Genomic DNA, 15281 nt, shown 5'->3' on the forward strand with positions numbered 1-15281 from the left:
GGAATAGTTTTATGATGGCTGGGTCGCTCATTGATTTCAATAATTCTGAAGAAATTTAATCTACTTCAGGGGCCTTGTTGCAGTGGTTTATCAAATTATTCTTGCTATATCACATCTCCCATATCATCATCATCATCATCATCATCATCATCATCATCATCATCATCTACTTCCCTTTATTTTTGTAACAGTGTCATCAAGGTTCTTTCCTTCAATAGCTCTTATATATATTCCTTCCACCTTTCAGCCTTCTCTTCTTTGCTTAGTACTGGCTTGCCACCTAACCTCTTATAGCCATAAAGGCACTTCTCTTGCCTCCAAATCATTTTTCATTTTGCTATAAGTGGCATCTGTCTTTCTCATTGTCATGAATGCTTCTATGGATTTTTATTTCTCCTCTAACCATACCTGGTTTGCCATTTCTTACTTCCTGTCAAACTCATTTTCAAGACCCCTATATTTTCTTTACCCTGCAGCAGTTTTTATACTTTCTGCCATCATTAATTAAGTATTTCATGTTTTTTTTCCATTGGTTTCTCCTTGGCTTTGTTGTTTTGGCTATTTGAAACTCTGCTGCCTTTCCTATTTCATCCCTCATAGTTCTCCATTTGTCTTCTATTGTATTCTTATCACCATTTCAATCAAACGTAGCCTGATGTTTCTTCCAAAACACCCACCTCTGGCCCTTTCAACTTATCCAATTTCAATACCTTTAATATCCAACATTCCTGTAATTTCTTTGGTTTTCTCTGGATTTTGTAATTAATAAATTGTCCTTAGGGTCCATATCTGCTGCTAGAAATGTTTTGCAGTTTACAATCTAGTTTCTAAATCTGTGTCCTACCCTTATACAGGGTGTTTGGAAATACCCATTACAAACTTCTAGGACTTACAGAGAGGACTGAGTACATAATATTTTGAATAGGAATCCATGTCTGGAAATGTACCGTTTCCATTCTACGACAGTTTCGATTCAGATTTTTATCTCATCCACTTCTGCTCGAGGAACTGAATTAGACATGATGCAGTACAATTATTAGCTAATATCTCAACATCCATTTTTCACTTAAGCACATTTGATAGTATTAACACTTAAATACTACATGTTTCAATCATTTGAAACATAACAGAACCCAGCATACTGTACATACAGAAGAGCACCGAAGCATTACAACAGTGGCTCGATGTGGTGATCACAAAGGTTGTTACTGAAATGGTACCTATGAAGCATTTTCTAGTAAACTCTCCATCCCACCTGATGTCTCTTCAATTTATAGTGTAGTGGTTAGAACTTGTGGCATCAGATCTTCCTCTGTCTCTACAGGAGTCTTGTAAATTGCACTTTGCATATAATCTCACAAGTAGTCCACAGGAGTTAACCCCATGATCGTAGCAGCCACATGATTGGACAACATTGACCAATCCATCTGACACCATAGCATCTGTTGAGATGTTACCAAAACATTCATGAAAAGTGAGGTGGGGCAACATCATGCTGAGTCTACATTTCCTGGCTCACCTTCCAAGAACCGGTCCAACATGTTTTATAGGAACATCATGTATGCAGGACCAGTTAGCTGGAGTGGAAAGAGGTATGGCCCAATCACATGACCATCCAGAATACATGCCCTCGTGTCAATACCAAAGCGGTGTCGAAATCCCTGAACATGCATTGCACAAAGGTTTTCATCTGCCCAGACATGGCTGTTTTGCAAATTCAGAACACAGTTGCTAGTGAACTTACATTCATTTGTGAACTGAACTCGACGTGGAACCTGGGATGTGTTGATGCAACAGTGCAGGAACGACAGGCATTGGCACGTACCCTTTGTAAGTGGTACAGATGTAATTGTTACTCGTATAGAACATCCCTGATGATACTGTGGCTAACACTCACAGCACACACTGTATAACTTGGGCAAAACGTTTGTGTAATGGCATTCCACATTGCAGAAAACCTTCATGATACAGCCACCTAGCAGCTCTCTCATTACCGCGAGCTTTGCCATACACAAGGAACAAGTCTGTGTATTCTGAAAATGTAACCAAAACCACGTTTACATGAATCAAAGTCACAGAGGCATTGATTAGGTCTCACAGTAAGGAAGCCTGTAAGTGATATCAGGTGTTCATTTGACATAGCTCATGTCAAACTGTCCACCCACTGCATATCGGGACAGGCAACTATGAGACTTTTCTCTTTCCCTCAGCAGACGTGGATGTGTTACACATCTGTATTGATACCACTGTAGAATGGAAATTGTACATTTCCAGACATGTGTTGCTATTCAAAATATTATGCACTCATACCCCTCTATAAGTCCTAGAAGTCGGTTACAGTAGTTTCCAAAAATCCATACCATAAGTCTTAAATCAAGTGTCTGCAATGTGCAAATCACACTCTGTGCAAAATTCTTGAAGCAGCTATCCCTTTCATTCATTTTCCCCAGACAATCTTCTACACTTTCCCTTCATCATCATTTCCTACAAATGAATTCCAGGAATCATCCCCCCCCCCCCCCCCCCCCCCAACTAGCCACAGTGAAATTTTCGTTTCACTTAAGAAACTGAATAATTCATTTCGTCTCATCACAAAGTTTTTTCAATTTCTTTTATTGTCTTCATATTACTGAAGCTGTAAATTCTTGAATGTGACATATCAAATACGGAAACACAGTTCATCGTTTCAATTTATGATGCAAATGATTTATTTATAACATATTGTAATATAGAGCTAAATTAATTACTATTCTTATTATTAATAATCCTGTGATATACAAAAATTGTGTTAATATCCAATCAAACAGTACACGTATTCCAATTTCACAATTCCTGAACTTCACACTGGAGGGAAAATCAAGAGTAAAGTATTCTAACAGATTAGGTATATCTAGATAAATGCACCATAAGAAGCAATGAGAACTCCAGAATAATAGGATGTCATATTATTTTCAGGTCATAGTACTTATGTTGTCTTTATGTCTTCAGCTATTCTGAGCTACTCGCACCAAATCATGGCAATGTTGCTGCAAATAAAAGTCAACAACCACCTTATATACCTTACATCAATGAATATGAGGATTGGGTGTCAGTACAACTACTCATTTATATATTCCACAAATGGAAAGTCAGTTGATTCTTACATTACATTATAATAACATATGTAGCTCCCAGAAAACAACTATTAGATATTCTCTGCATATTAATGTTATACTTTGCAGAGTTTTACCACATTTAAAGTCAAATTAGTATACCATGCAAACAACATCTCTTATCAATAGTCAGTATTTATTCATTTATTACAGACTATAACACATTAGCCAATCTTCTGCTCCAAAATCATGCAATGTCATGCCCAGAAATAATCCCATGTCTATTCTACAGTTACATACCAAAAAGCAAAAGCACTTACATTATGGTTAGGGAAGAAAGTGTGTTATACACAGCCTTTGTGACAAAAGGGAGCAACAGAAGGAAGTCATACTGAAAGACAGATATTTGACTTTTTTATTTTATCATGAACAATTTGTATAATATTTCTAATCAAAAGTAAAACATCCACTTCTTCCACAAACACATGTATATAAAAATTGAAGTTTTTTCTAAAGCACAGCCCAACAATGTCAAACCTCTTCCCACAACAGGCAATTTACAGTTTTCCTTCAATATTAATGAAAATTATTTTCCCATTTACAATACATTAAATTATTAGATGACTTGTAGATATATACCTTCCACTTATTATGGGGTGTTAACTGAGTGGCAGTATTACAAGGATGAATGTTTTGAGTGCTTGTGTTATTTAGTGTTGAATCTGTGTTGTTATAGTTGATTATTACGTAACTGGAAGATAGGTCGATACCCAATGTGAGTCACTGTCAAGTAACGTTTCAATTAGTATTCTCATCTGGATGGACAGATTGTCATACTACTATCAAATGCCTTCTCTCTCCACAAAATAATAAAGGGAAGGGGACAGAGGTGCAAGCTCTGATGACCAAAAACTGCAAGTACTGTTGGGTGATGAAATTGTATTCTATGTCAATATTCAAACTTCCAACCCCACTTTGTGTGCCCCTGTGTACATCCATACAAAACACACTAGCTGTAGCACATGGCAGCATACCAACAGACAGTAATGTACTTACTGAACAGAATAATATTAGTCACCCAATTAAAAGAGCACTCTTGTCACTTTGGAGAGCTGTATTAGGTTGTCATGACCCCTGCAACTGGCAGTGAAGTCGTTTGTATATGCCAATCACTTGTAAATAATCAACACATAAGAAGGGTCGATGTACAGGTGTGACAGAAAGGGAGAGAGGAGGTATCATGTTTGGACATGCCTACTATCACAAAATGAATGAAGCTCCTCAGTTTGTATATGTATGAAGTTGACAGTTCAATGTGTCCACACACGACATTTATACAACTCCACAGTCATGCAACAAAGCATAAGAACAGTAGTCTTAGAATGATCTTAATGAAGAGACAGAGACAAGTGTCTCACCTTGTCAATGACTGTTCGTTTCACATCCGAAAGAAATTGTTGCAGTTAGTGAATGCAGATTTGTCACAACCAGCTTTTGAATGAACACTGTTAACAGAACTGAATGCTATCAGACATTTGGAGTCAGTATGTTGCGAAAGGTCATTGTTCACATAAGCATATACAGCAGTGTGTCTTCAATGAGCCAAATAACACACAAACTGGACAGTAATTTAAAAGGAGGTGTGAAGTGCAGTTTGACAAATTGTGATTTTGCCTCTTTTCAAATGAGGCAAAATGTTAAGTGCACCGGTGACCCAATGAGACATTTATCCCACAGTGTGTGAAGGGTTTAGTAGCACCTAGAGATGGTTCTTCAATGCTGAGAGGGTGTTTTTCAACAATGACTTGGGCCTACTCGTTTGATTACCATGAACATGAAACAGGATGTTTAATTCAACATTCTCAGTGACTAAGTGCTACAACTTGATGATGAGTATACTGTGAATACTCCCATCTTCCAAAATGGCAAAAAGACTTGTTCACAAGATTGGTTTGATGAACATTCAATTGTGCCTCATCTGGCCTGGTAAATGATCTAATCGTAATGTCTCAGAAAAAGTGTGTGACTAGTTAGAATGGCAAGTGGAATGTAGCAATTGACATTCTTGCAATTCATAGTGCTATGGAGTCTAATCATCAATGAGTAGCTTCATCTAGGTATGTCATACCTGAAGAAACTTTCAGGCACACTCTCTCACTGAGCTGCCATTATCGAGACTAGAGGTGAGGTTACATGGTATTAGTGTTGTGTTCCCTGGAGGTCTCTTTTCTTTGTGTGTGCTCACTTTCAGACCCGATATTTTCCCTATTAGATTTAAGAATACTATGACTGTGAGTACATTACTGGAGGAGGATTTGCAACAACCAGTCACTATTTACACTTTTGGAATTATTGTTTTCTTCTTCACTGTTTTTGGTTGGTTTTTATTTTATTATTATTATTTTTTTCTTCCATTTTTCTGCAAGATTCCTACATAGAACAAACTGGGGACTTAACACTTATTCTCACCATGAACACCATTATATTTTGCAATTTAAATGTGACTCCATGATTTCCTATAGCTTTATCTGGGAGTAACAGGCAAGGGAGACAGGGCAGGAGGGAGGGAGGGAGGGAGGGAGGGAGGGAGGGAGGGAGGGAGGGAGGGAGGGAGGCTGTTGGTTTCAAGTTCTTACACCCAAACTTCCAGATGTCAGACATTCAGTTCAGTAACAAACATTGTATGTTGATAGAGTATCAACCAAAACACTGATTTAGTTCATGCTTTGTGCTGTCGTCCATTACAACAGGCTTAACCAGTAATTAAAAGTAACACCAGAACTATGGAGCACAGGAAAAGCATAACTGTGAGTGATTGTTTTTTAGATCTCATGTGGGTGAGTTGGCAGAGCATGACGACGACGTACCCAAGGTCCTGCATTCAAACCCCACTAATGACAATTTTTTGAAGCTGTGTACAAGTGAAATTGTCATATGCAAGAACATTTTCCTGAAATGTGAAAGCATTTTTCTGAGCTTGTGACAATGTTCTTTTGGCAGTCTGCTTTCAGTTTATTAGTTGAAAGTAGCAAACCTATAGAATATCAAACAATGGAAAATCCAGGATGGAATGTAACAATACGAGAGAAGGAAAGTTGCTACTCACCAGCAACATCTCAGCATCTCCGCTATATGGTTTGCATAGATAGGTGTGGGGTTCTGTTGGACATGTGCGACAGAACGGACACAACCCATGACGAAGCAGCTAGTGCATTTTTAGTTTCACAGAATAAACATAAACGATCAGAACAACAGAATAAAGAAACAATTGCATCACACATACAGAAATATTAATAGCAACAACAACAACTGATTGCAAATGTAAAGTCCCATATACATCAGATGTGCGTGCTGTGGCTCAAGTCTCGTGTTTGTGCACGCACAGACAAATGGGTCTGCAGTTGCTAGGCAGTCGGCACATTACAGGTACTGTTGTTGCGCAATATGACTTCATAGGATGTTATTGACATTCTCGTTGAACTGTTCATTAGCAACTGTAACTGATCAATGGAAAGCGATGAACATCAAGGGAGAGGAAACACTAGATATCAACGAGTGCACACCAGGTGGATTACAATTGTTGTTTTGTGGCCAAGGTAATGGGCTAGAGCTGATGTCTCCAATGTCGTTGCCAGAAGGGCTGACCAGCAATGGAAAAGATGAAATACCACAGAAGGAGAAAAGGGGAAATGTTTTACTCAAGAAACATGAAAATCGAAATGCTCAAATATTGGTTTAACATACAACAGCGGCCAAATCCAACCCCAATATTTGCACATCACACAATGTCTGCAATGAAAAACAGATTTTGCACTAGATGTCCTGCATGGTGTATGTTGTATGAATGGAAACAGTAGTGGGAAAGTGGAGAGTTTATGTCTGTGAAGCAGAAGTATGAACATATTAAAATACAAGTGATGGAGATTTTCATACACCATCGCCAGGAAGGTCAATATGTTCACGGTATAGACATCAATGTGGGCAAAAACAAAAGCAGGACAGTTAAACGTACCAAGATTTGGCGCCAGTGACAGTTGGGTCTTGTGCTGGAAGTGTAAATACAATATTGAAAGTTGTGAAGTCATATCTTTTGTTACAGTGAAAATGTACCACAACAGAAATGACATCCACAAAATGGTAGAGGACTGGTAACAAGCAATTCGTGCACTCATGACAGCCTACACAAATGCAAATATCTACAACACCGATGAAAGTAGATTCAACAAGGAGATGACTGTGGGCTGCACTCTTTGAACTAAATGTTCTAAAGATGTTATAGGAGCTGTACAGTCTGTTTACGCAACAACCGATATGTACACAATTATTCTATTGTACATAAAAAACAAAGATGCTGTAACTTACCAAATGAGAAAGTGCTGGTAGATAGACACAATAAAAAACACAAAAACACACACAAATTTCAAGCTTTCACAACCCAAGGTTGCTTCATCAGGAAAGAGGAAAGGAGAGGGAAAGACGAAAGGATGCGGGTTTTAAGGGAGAGGGTGAGGAGTCATTCCAATCCCGGGAGTGGAAAGACTTACCTCAGGGGGGGCGCGCGCGCACACGCACGCACACACACACACACACACACACACACACACACACACACACACACACACACACACATCTGCACATATACAGACACAGGCAGGCATGTTATGTCTGCCTGTGTCTGTATATGTGCAGATGGATATGTTACGTCTGCCTGTGTCTGTATATGTGCGGATGGAAAAGTGAGTGTGTGTGTGTGTGTGTGTGTGTGTGTGTGTGTGTGTGTGTGTGTGTGTGTGGGCGCGCGCGCGTGCGTGGTAGATAGACACAATAAAAAACACACAAACACACACAAATTTCAAGCTTTCACAACCCAGAAACACACATCCTTTCGTCTTTCCCTCTTTCCTGATGAAGCAACCTTGGGTTGCCAAAGCTTGAAATTTATATGTGTGTTTGTGTGTTTTTTATTGTGTCTATCTACCAGCACTTTCTCGTTTGGTAAGTTACAGTATCTTTGTTTTTTTATATATATATATATTTTTACCACGTGGAATGTTTCCCTCTATTATATTCAATTATTCTATTTGTTTCACAAGTGGGGAAACTTTCTCCAAAGGTGTTTCATGTCCTTCAAGTGCCTTGCTCTTTGAGTACTCCTACATGTCAGTCCACGTTTCCAGCAGCAAATTTAATTGTCCACTCTTTCTACTCCAGCAAAATGACCAAAGACCTGTTCAAGACATTTCTACAAGAAGTAGTAGCGGAACAAATCAGTGGAGAGAAACTTCTGCTAATACTAGATTCTTGCAAGCCCCACAAAGATGCCAGCATTCTTCATGACCTGCACGTAAAAAATAATTTACCAGAAGACAAAAGCACAATTCATGTAATTCCAACAAACACAACCTCAATTTGTCAACCGCTTAATCTTCATTTCATCAGAATGCACAAGCATACGATTTGTAAAATTTCTGATGCTGCTCAAGATTCTTCAGAAGACATTAGTCTGTAACAATGGAATAATCTTCTTAAGCTGCTATCCCTCACATACAGCCAGTTGTGTTCTCCACTTTTCTATAATTCTCATGGTTATGAATAGAAGAAAATGGCTAACTTGTTGATGCACCCAGACCCTTTGTGAAAGTTTCAAAGTTCTGTTTCGGACACAAGTTTTCATTCTGCAATCTGGACGCAAATGTGGGATGCACTGAATGCGATTGGTGTATGAAAGTAATTTGCGTCACACAATTCTTTGTATACAACCATTATTGGAAGCCTTTGTTCGTGAATGAATGACACTGTGTGCATTGGAGGGGGGGGGGGGGGGGGGCTTTGCAATCATTTTTTAATGTTATGTGCTTCTTATAGATCCTATTATTTTGTTTATTACCATTACTACTACTACTACAACAACAATTACTTCCGCATAAGTGACGCAATTGTTTCTTTATTTTCTGTTCTGATTGTATATTCTGTGAAACTACAAATGTACTCTATAAGTCTATTACTTTGAAAGAAATGTCACGAAAGCAGACTGCCAAGTAAACATTGCTATAAACTTCAAACAGCCCTTTTACATGTCCTAAACATGTTGTCCCATACAACACTTTCGTTGTCCCATACAACACTTTCACAGACAATACAGTAAAAAATTATCATCATTGGAGATTGAACTGAGAACCCTTGGTATGACAATCTAACAGGCTACCATCTTTCCCACAGAAACTACAGGTATTAGTTACTCACAATTATGCTTTTCCAATGTTCCATAGTTTTGGTGTTCCTTTTAAGTCATGTTTATGCCTGTTCTGCCGGATGACAGTACATAGTATGAACTAAATTGGAGTTTGGTATGAATCTCAGTGTCTGACTTTAGGAAGGTTGGGTGTTAGCAGGAAGTAATATTGTCAGTACTGTTATTTATATATCCCACTAGACTGATACTAAAAATCAAGTACGCAAATGTTCTCATTTATCTTTTAAATATTTTTAATTCTTTAAGATCAGTTCTTAAATATTTTCATGTAGGTCAACTTTTTTGTTGTCTCTTGGTTTTTCCAAAACACTTATTACCACAGAGATGCTTTGAAGTCACTCATCTATCAAGTTCACAAAATACAGAAGTCTCAGAACCTCCTAGTGTGTTTCCAAGTAACTGGTGAATGAAGATTGCTCTTCAATTTGAAAATAGCACAAACTGTTTTTAAATCTTATTAACACATGTCTGCATATACCACAACAAGGCAGACACATGTCCTGTAGATATCTGTCTTAAAGTGAGTTGAGTTAATTTCTCATATAGTGCAGCTGTACACAAGGTTGGTTAGTAACACAGATCAGCTGGGAATTCCTTCTGTTGGGGAACTCCTTCTGTTGGATATAGGCTACTGCAATCCTCTGCTGATGCTGTTGCCATTTTGTAGGTTAGAACTAAGTACATACATTTTATTTTTCATTTGTCATTTATATTTCACCTATAGTGGAAGCAGGGAATAGTTATATCACTCTTGTGCATTGACATCCAGGGTATGACCTGTTTTAAATCTGATGTGGTGTCCATGAGATGAACATCATTGGCGACACCATCCAACTGTCATCAGGAAACTTGAACAGAGGTCAACTGAACAATTCATAAAGTTATTAGAATCCTTTTACAGTATTCTTCCTCAGATAAGTATTTCCATCACACAGCTTCCCAAAGTCTAAGAATGTGCTATGCAATAGATTAGCCCTCTCTCACTATCTTTAATTTGAGTTAAGTAGTTGCAAAGATGGTAGTGGATGTCCTTCAAGGAAATCATATTGGTTGATGATGAAATGGATTACGCTGGGAATTCCACAGAAGAAACAACACAACACAAAGTTTCTTTCTGTAAAACAAACTGGATATTGGATGACAGTCCAGAATTCAGATGAAGTTACATTTTACTGGAAGACTAGATTTTATTTTCTTTGTGATGAATCATCCTGCCAACAGCTGATTATCTGCCAGAATATCCTCACAGATATCCTCGATATGAATATTGTCTTTTTAAAAGAATAAACCACCATTGACTGTGTATTATATTATTTATCTTTTGTAGTTTCCATACTTCAGTTTTTATGCCATTATCAAGGATGATGCTACAGGTTGTTAGACCATTATTAAGTCATATTTGTCAAGGCAGTCCAAAGCAGGTAAACAAGGCTAACACATGTCTTTAAAATTAAATGTCTTTTAATCTATTTTGCTGATGGTATAACTAAAGGAATAAAAAGTAGTATCAGCCTTCTTACTGAAAAGGCAGCTAATGAAATATCTGAAAACAACAGATGGTTCGAGACTAATGGGCCATCATTCAATTTAGACAAGATTCACTACATACAATGCAGTATTTCTCAAAGATTTACTCAAGTTATAAAAAAGTCCACTCAAAAAATGAAAACAAGAAGTAGCTAGTGTTAAGTCTTCGAAACTACAATTGTTGGAAAACCCACTCCCTAGTATTAATGCAGCACCCTCGTTCAGCTACTTTTGCAGTGTGCTACGTTTTTTGCTACAGTTTACCTAAAAATGGATAAATTAGTTTATTCTGTATATTTCCGTTCACTAATGAGTATGGAGTTATGTTTTGGTTAAACCTAATTTACAAAGTTGTTATAAAATGAAAAATAATCAGATATCGATAATATAATGTAAATGGACAGATAAAAACATCTACTCACCAAGCGGCAGCAGGGGAACACACACACACAAAATGATTTAACTTCCACAAGCTTTTGGAGCCAGTGGCTCCTTCTTCTGGCAGAAGAGTTGAACAGGAAGGAAGAGGGGCAAAGGAAAAGGACTGGAGAAGTTTAGGGAAAGGGGTAAAGTTTAGAAACGTAGGCGAGAACCCCGGGTCAGGGGTTGTGATTTTTTAAACTGTACCCCTTTCCCTAAAACTCTCCAGTCCTTTTCCTTCACCCCTCTTCCTTCCTGTATAACTCTTCCACCAGAAGAAGGAGCCATTGGCTCTGAAAGCTTGTGAAAGTTTAATACTTTTGTGTGTGTGTGTGTGTGTGTGTGTGTGTGTGTGTGTGTGTGTGTTGTCCCTGCCACCACTTGGCGAGTAGATTTTTTTAAATCTGTCTATTTACATTAATTTACAGGGTTGGTATTTTCAAAATAGAGAAGAATGCTATCACAATTATATCTAGTGCTAGCTATCAAACATTTTGCACAGATCTCTTCAAAAATTAAAGACTTCAAGCATATAACATAATTACATAAATACACAGTTATATGTGTAGTCAAAACTGTTAATGAGCATATTAAATTTGATGAGATTTAAGACTGCATTAACTAGAGTAGCACACATTACCTCACGTGGCTTACAGCTTTGCTCCTCCTAAGGAGCTCTTTCATTTTTGACTGGTAGCTTCCTTATTGAGCCAAGTTTACTTCTCTCAAGTCATTAGTCTTTTTTTCTTTCTCCCAAGTTAACAGTAGAGAAGCTTTTGAAATGTGGTGTTACAGAAGAATGTTGAAGATCAGATGGGTCGATCATGTTAACTAATGAGGAAATACTGAATAGAATTGGGAGGCAACAAATTTGTGACACAGCTTGACCACAAGAGGGATCAGTTGACACAACACATTCTGAGACATCAAGGGATCACCAGTTCAGTATTGAAGATTAGCGTGGGAGGTAAAAGTCATAGAGGGAGACCAAGGGAGGAGAACAGTAAGCAGATTCAGAAAGGTGTAGGTTGCAGTAGTTATTCGGAGATGAAGAGGTTCGCACAGGATAGAGTAGCATGGAGAGCTGCATCAAATCAGTCTCCGGACTGAAGACCACATGTCAGCAGTCTTATCAATGGTCTTCCAGGCTTTTGTGTATCTTCATCTCTAGTTGCTTGTAATAGAAATCACACACAAGAGTATGTACACCCAGTTTGGTATCACTATACCATTCTTCCTGTCTGCTATCTTGAAAACTACAAATTTAACCAATCTGAGTAACATATTGGGACTATCACTTGAGTGCCTCCCTTCTTTCACCAAGGTTCCAACCAAGATTTCACCTCTTTCATTTCCTTACAGTCTCCATAAATTTATAAGACTTCAGACAGTTGTTTCATTTATAACAGACTAAACATTGTGGCATAGTGATTAAGGCACTGCACTTGTCAGGAGATCAGTGATTCAACTTATATACAGCCATCCATCTTCCCACAAATGCCACATTGGTTCATTTGAAAGAAGGACACTAGCAATGGCCAGTCACATCTTTGTGCAAGCTGAGGGCACAAGAAATAACCATTCACATCTTTGTGCAAGCCAAGCCTGTGATTTAATTAAATATCTCACTGTTGATGAGATATCAAATGCTCAGACTGCTTATTAGTATTGATCAAGCATTAATCTGTTATTATCTTTCGAAGGAAATAAAGTTCAGACCATTTTCATGTCTTGTTTGATTCTGCTCTATTTTGATACTTTGTTTAATAGAAAAAAAGCTAGTTGCACTGATTCCTGTAGAATATAGATTTAAATGTGGTATCATAAACAAATTGATTTATAAATCTTTAATTACTTTTCGGTTTTCTTTCATAGGCACTTTAGAGGCACACGCCTCATAGGTACAATTACTAACTGAATAGGGTGTTTGACAAAGCAGAAATTCCATTTCATATCATTTCATGAAGTCAATGTATTTCCTTCTTCTACACAGAAGTTAAAATCCAAATGGTGATAGGACAAATTTCTTTACTAAGTGGTGAGGTTCCTTGGTTCTCCACTTTTGCCACTGTTTTATTGGTATTTGCAAATGTCAGAAATTACTCACCTATTACTTCATTAATATTTTTAAAAATTGTCCAGCAAATGGAAAATGTTTATTAAGTCCTCTGTTCTAGGAATTACTCAACATAGTACTTTGTATCACACACTGGGTTGTTCTTCCAAGTTCACAACCCTAGGGCTGATTTGCAGAAGTTCTACAAACAACACAGACATTGAGCATTACGGTGGATGTACTCTAAGCCTGCCTCTTGCATTTTTATATTCTGGCACACCTTCCAACATAGTGTGGAAGAGAGTTTCAAGTATCTGAGTGTGCCCATTTATGTATCTCATCATCATCTTAATCATCTCTCTCAGTTCTGGCATTTTATCAGTTGAAGGACTGCTTCATCTGGCATCTTAGCTGACTTGCAATTTTGAGCATCCTTATGAAACACCAGATTTCAAAGTTTTTGACCACCTCCTTTCATCTGCTAAAAAAGTCCTCGTCTACCATCCATATAAAGGGTTTTATTAGTTGTTTTTTGGCTATGTATGCCTGATGTAAAAATCATTTCCTTTTCAGAAAGCTACTTTATCCTGATTTCTTCTGCTTTTATTTTTTCCTAAGCCCATGTGACGTTATACAGCTTACTCCCACTGTCCAGATTCTTCTACTCATTTGGAGATATGGCTTGAAGTGTTTGCTCTCTATGAGGAACTTCATTTTCTACTTGTTTGTTTTCATATTCTGCTCATTAATTATTGGATGTACCCTACATTAAGAACAGTGAGGAAAACTGGGCTTTACAAATTATAGTTCTATTACAATGTAGGTGGTACATAACAATTTTTCTGAGAGAGACAAATGTTACCAAATGTGAAGCATTCCATTTCTGTAACATTAATATTCAGAAGCTTTCGACAAATTGATAAAACTGGAGTAGATACAATTTTAAAGTGGTTGCAAGTTTCAGTGTACTAGGTACTGATCACATGATACCTGTACATGTCACTATTGTACTATAACCATGTGAATGTATTAGCACTACCAGATAACGAACGGGACAGAGTATCACTCACCAATATATGAGCAATAATTGTGAACTGAAGAAGTGAATTAAAATTTGTGCTGCAGCCAGGACTTGAACCTGGGTCTTCTTGCTTACTAGGCAGATATGCTGACCATTACACCACCGCAGCATTATGGTCAACATAACTGCACGAACTACTGAAGTCAAATTTACCTACAATAACATTGGAAGCTGAAGAGGTGAATTAAAATTTGTGCTGCAGCTGGGACTCGAACCTCGGTCAGATAAGTTGACCATTACACCAGCGCAGCATTATAGTCAACGTAGCTGCACGAATCACCCAAGTCAAATACCGCAGTACAAATTTAAATGCACATCTTCAGCTTCCAATGTTATCGTAGATATATTAGAGACTTAAATGTCTGCGGGGAAATTTAATTTAAGAATAGCTGTGAAGATTACACAATATGCTTCTACTGTGTAAGTCTTAAGCAGTCATGCAACTTGTCTGATGAGGAAACTCTTTTATACTTTGGATGCTTGTTATTAACTTAAAATTACACCATGAAAATTGAGAACAGAAGGGCAAAATGTGCCATGTGCTTTTTTTTTGTTGTATTTTCTGTAACACGCTGTTATGTTTAATGTTTCAGATAACATTCTGAGCTTTCTGCTGATTATGGTGATGTGTGACGAATTCTACAATAAGAGTAATAAGACATGAATGTGCTCGTCAAGAAAACTAGAGAAATTCCAAATAATGAGCTTGAATGAAAAACTGGATGTAAAATCCAATTATTAGTTGAATCTACTTTAAATCTCAAAGAATGTTCACTCCAATTTGAAACTACTAGTTATAAAAAAAGTAATAAAAAAGTCACATTCCACGTGGGAAAATATATAAAAAACAAA

General features: G+C 37.5%; 1 protein-coding gene and 1 non-coding gene across 11 annotated transcripts in view; both read right to left on the reverse strand.

Moving 5' to 3' along the window:
- LOC124611222 (protein lap4) overlaps positions 1 to 15281 on the reverse strand; it is a 528343-nt gene that overhangs the window by 12096 nt on the left and 500966 nt on the right. The window lies entirely within an intron of this gene.
- On the reverse strand, positions 14466 to 14538 carry Trnat-agu. Its single transcript has one exon. It is a non-coding gene; the product is annotated as a tRNA-Thr (tRNA).

The sequence above is a fragment of the Schistocerca americana genome, chromosome 1 (genome assembly GCF_021461395.2).
Source record: "Schistocerca americana isolate TAMUIC-IGC-003095 chromosome 1, iqSchAmer2.1, whole genome shotgun sequence".
In the NCBI taxonomy this organism is placed as follows: Eukaryota; Metazoa; Arthropoda; class Insecta; order Orthoptera; family Acrididae; genus Schistocerca; species Schistocerca americana.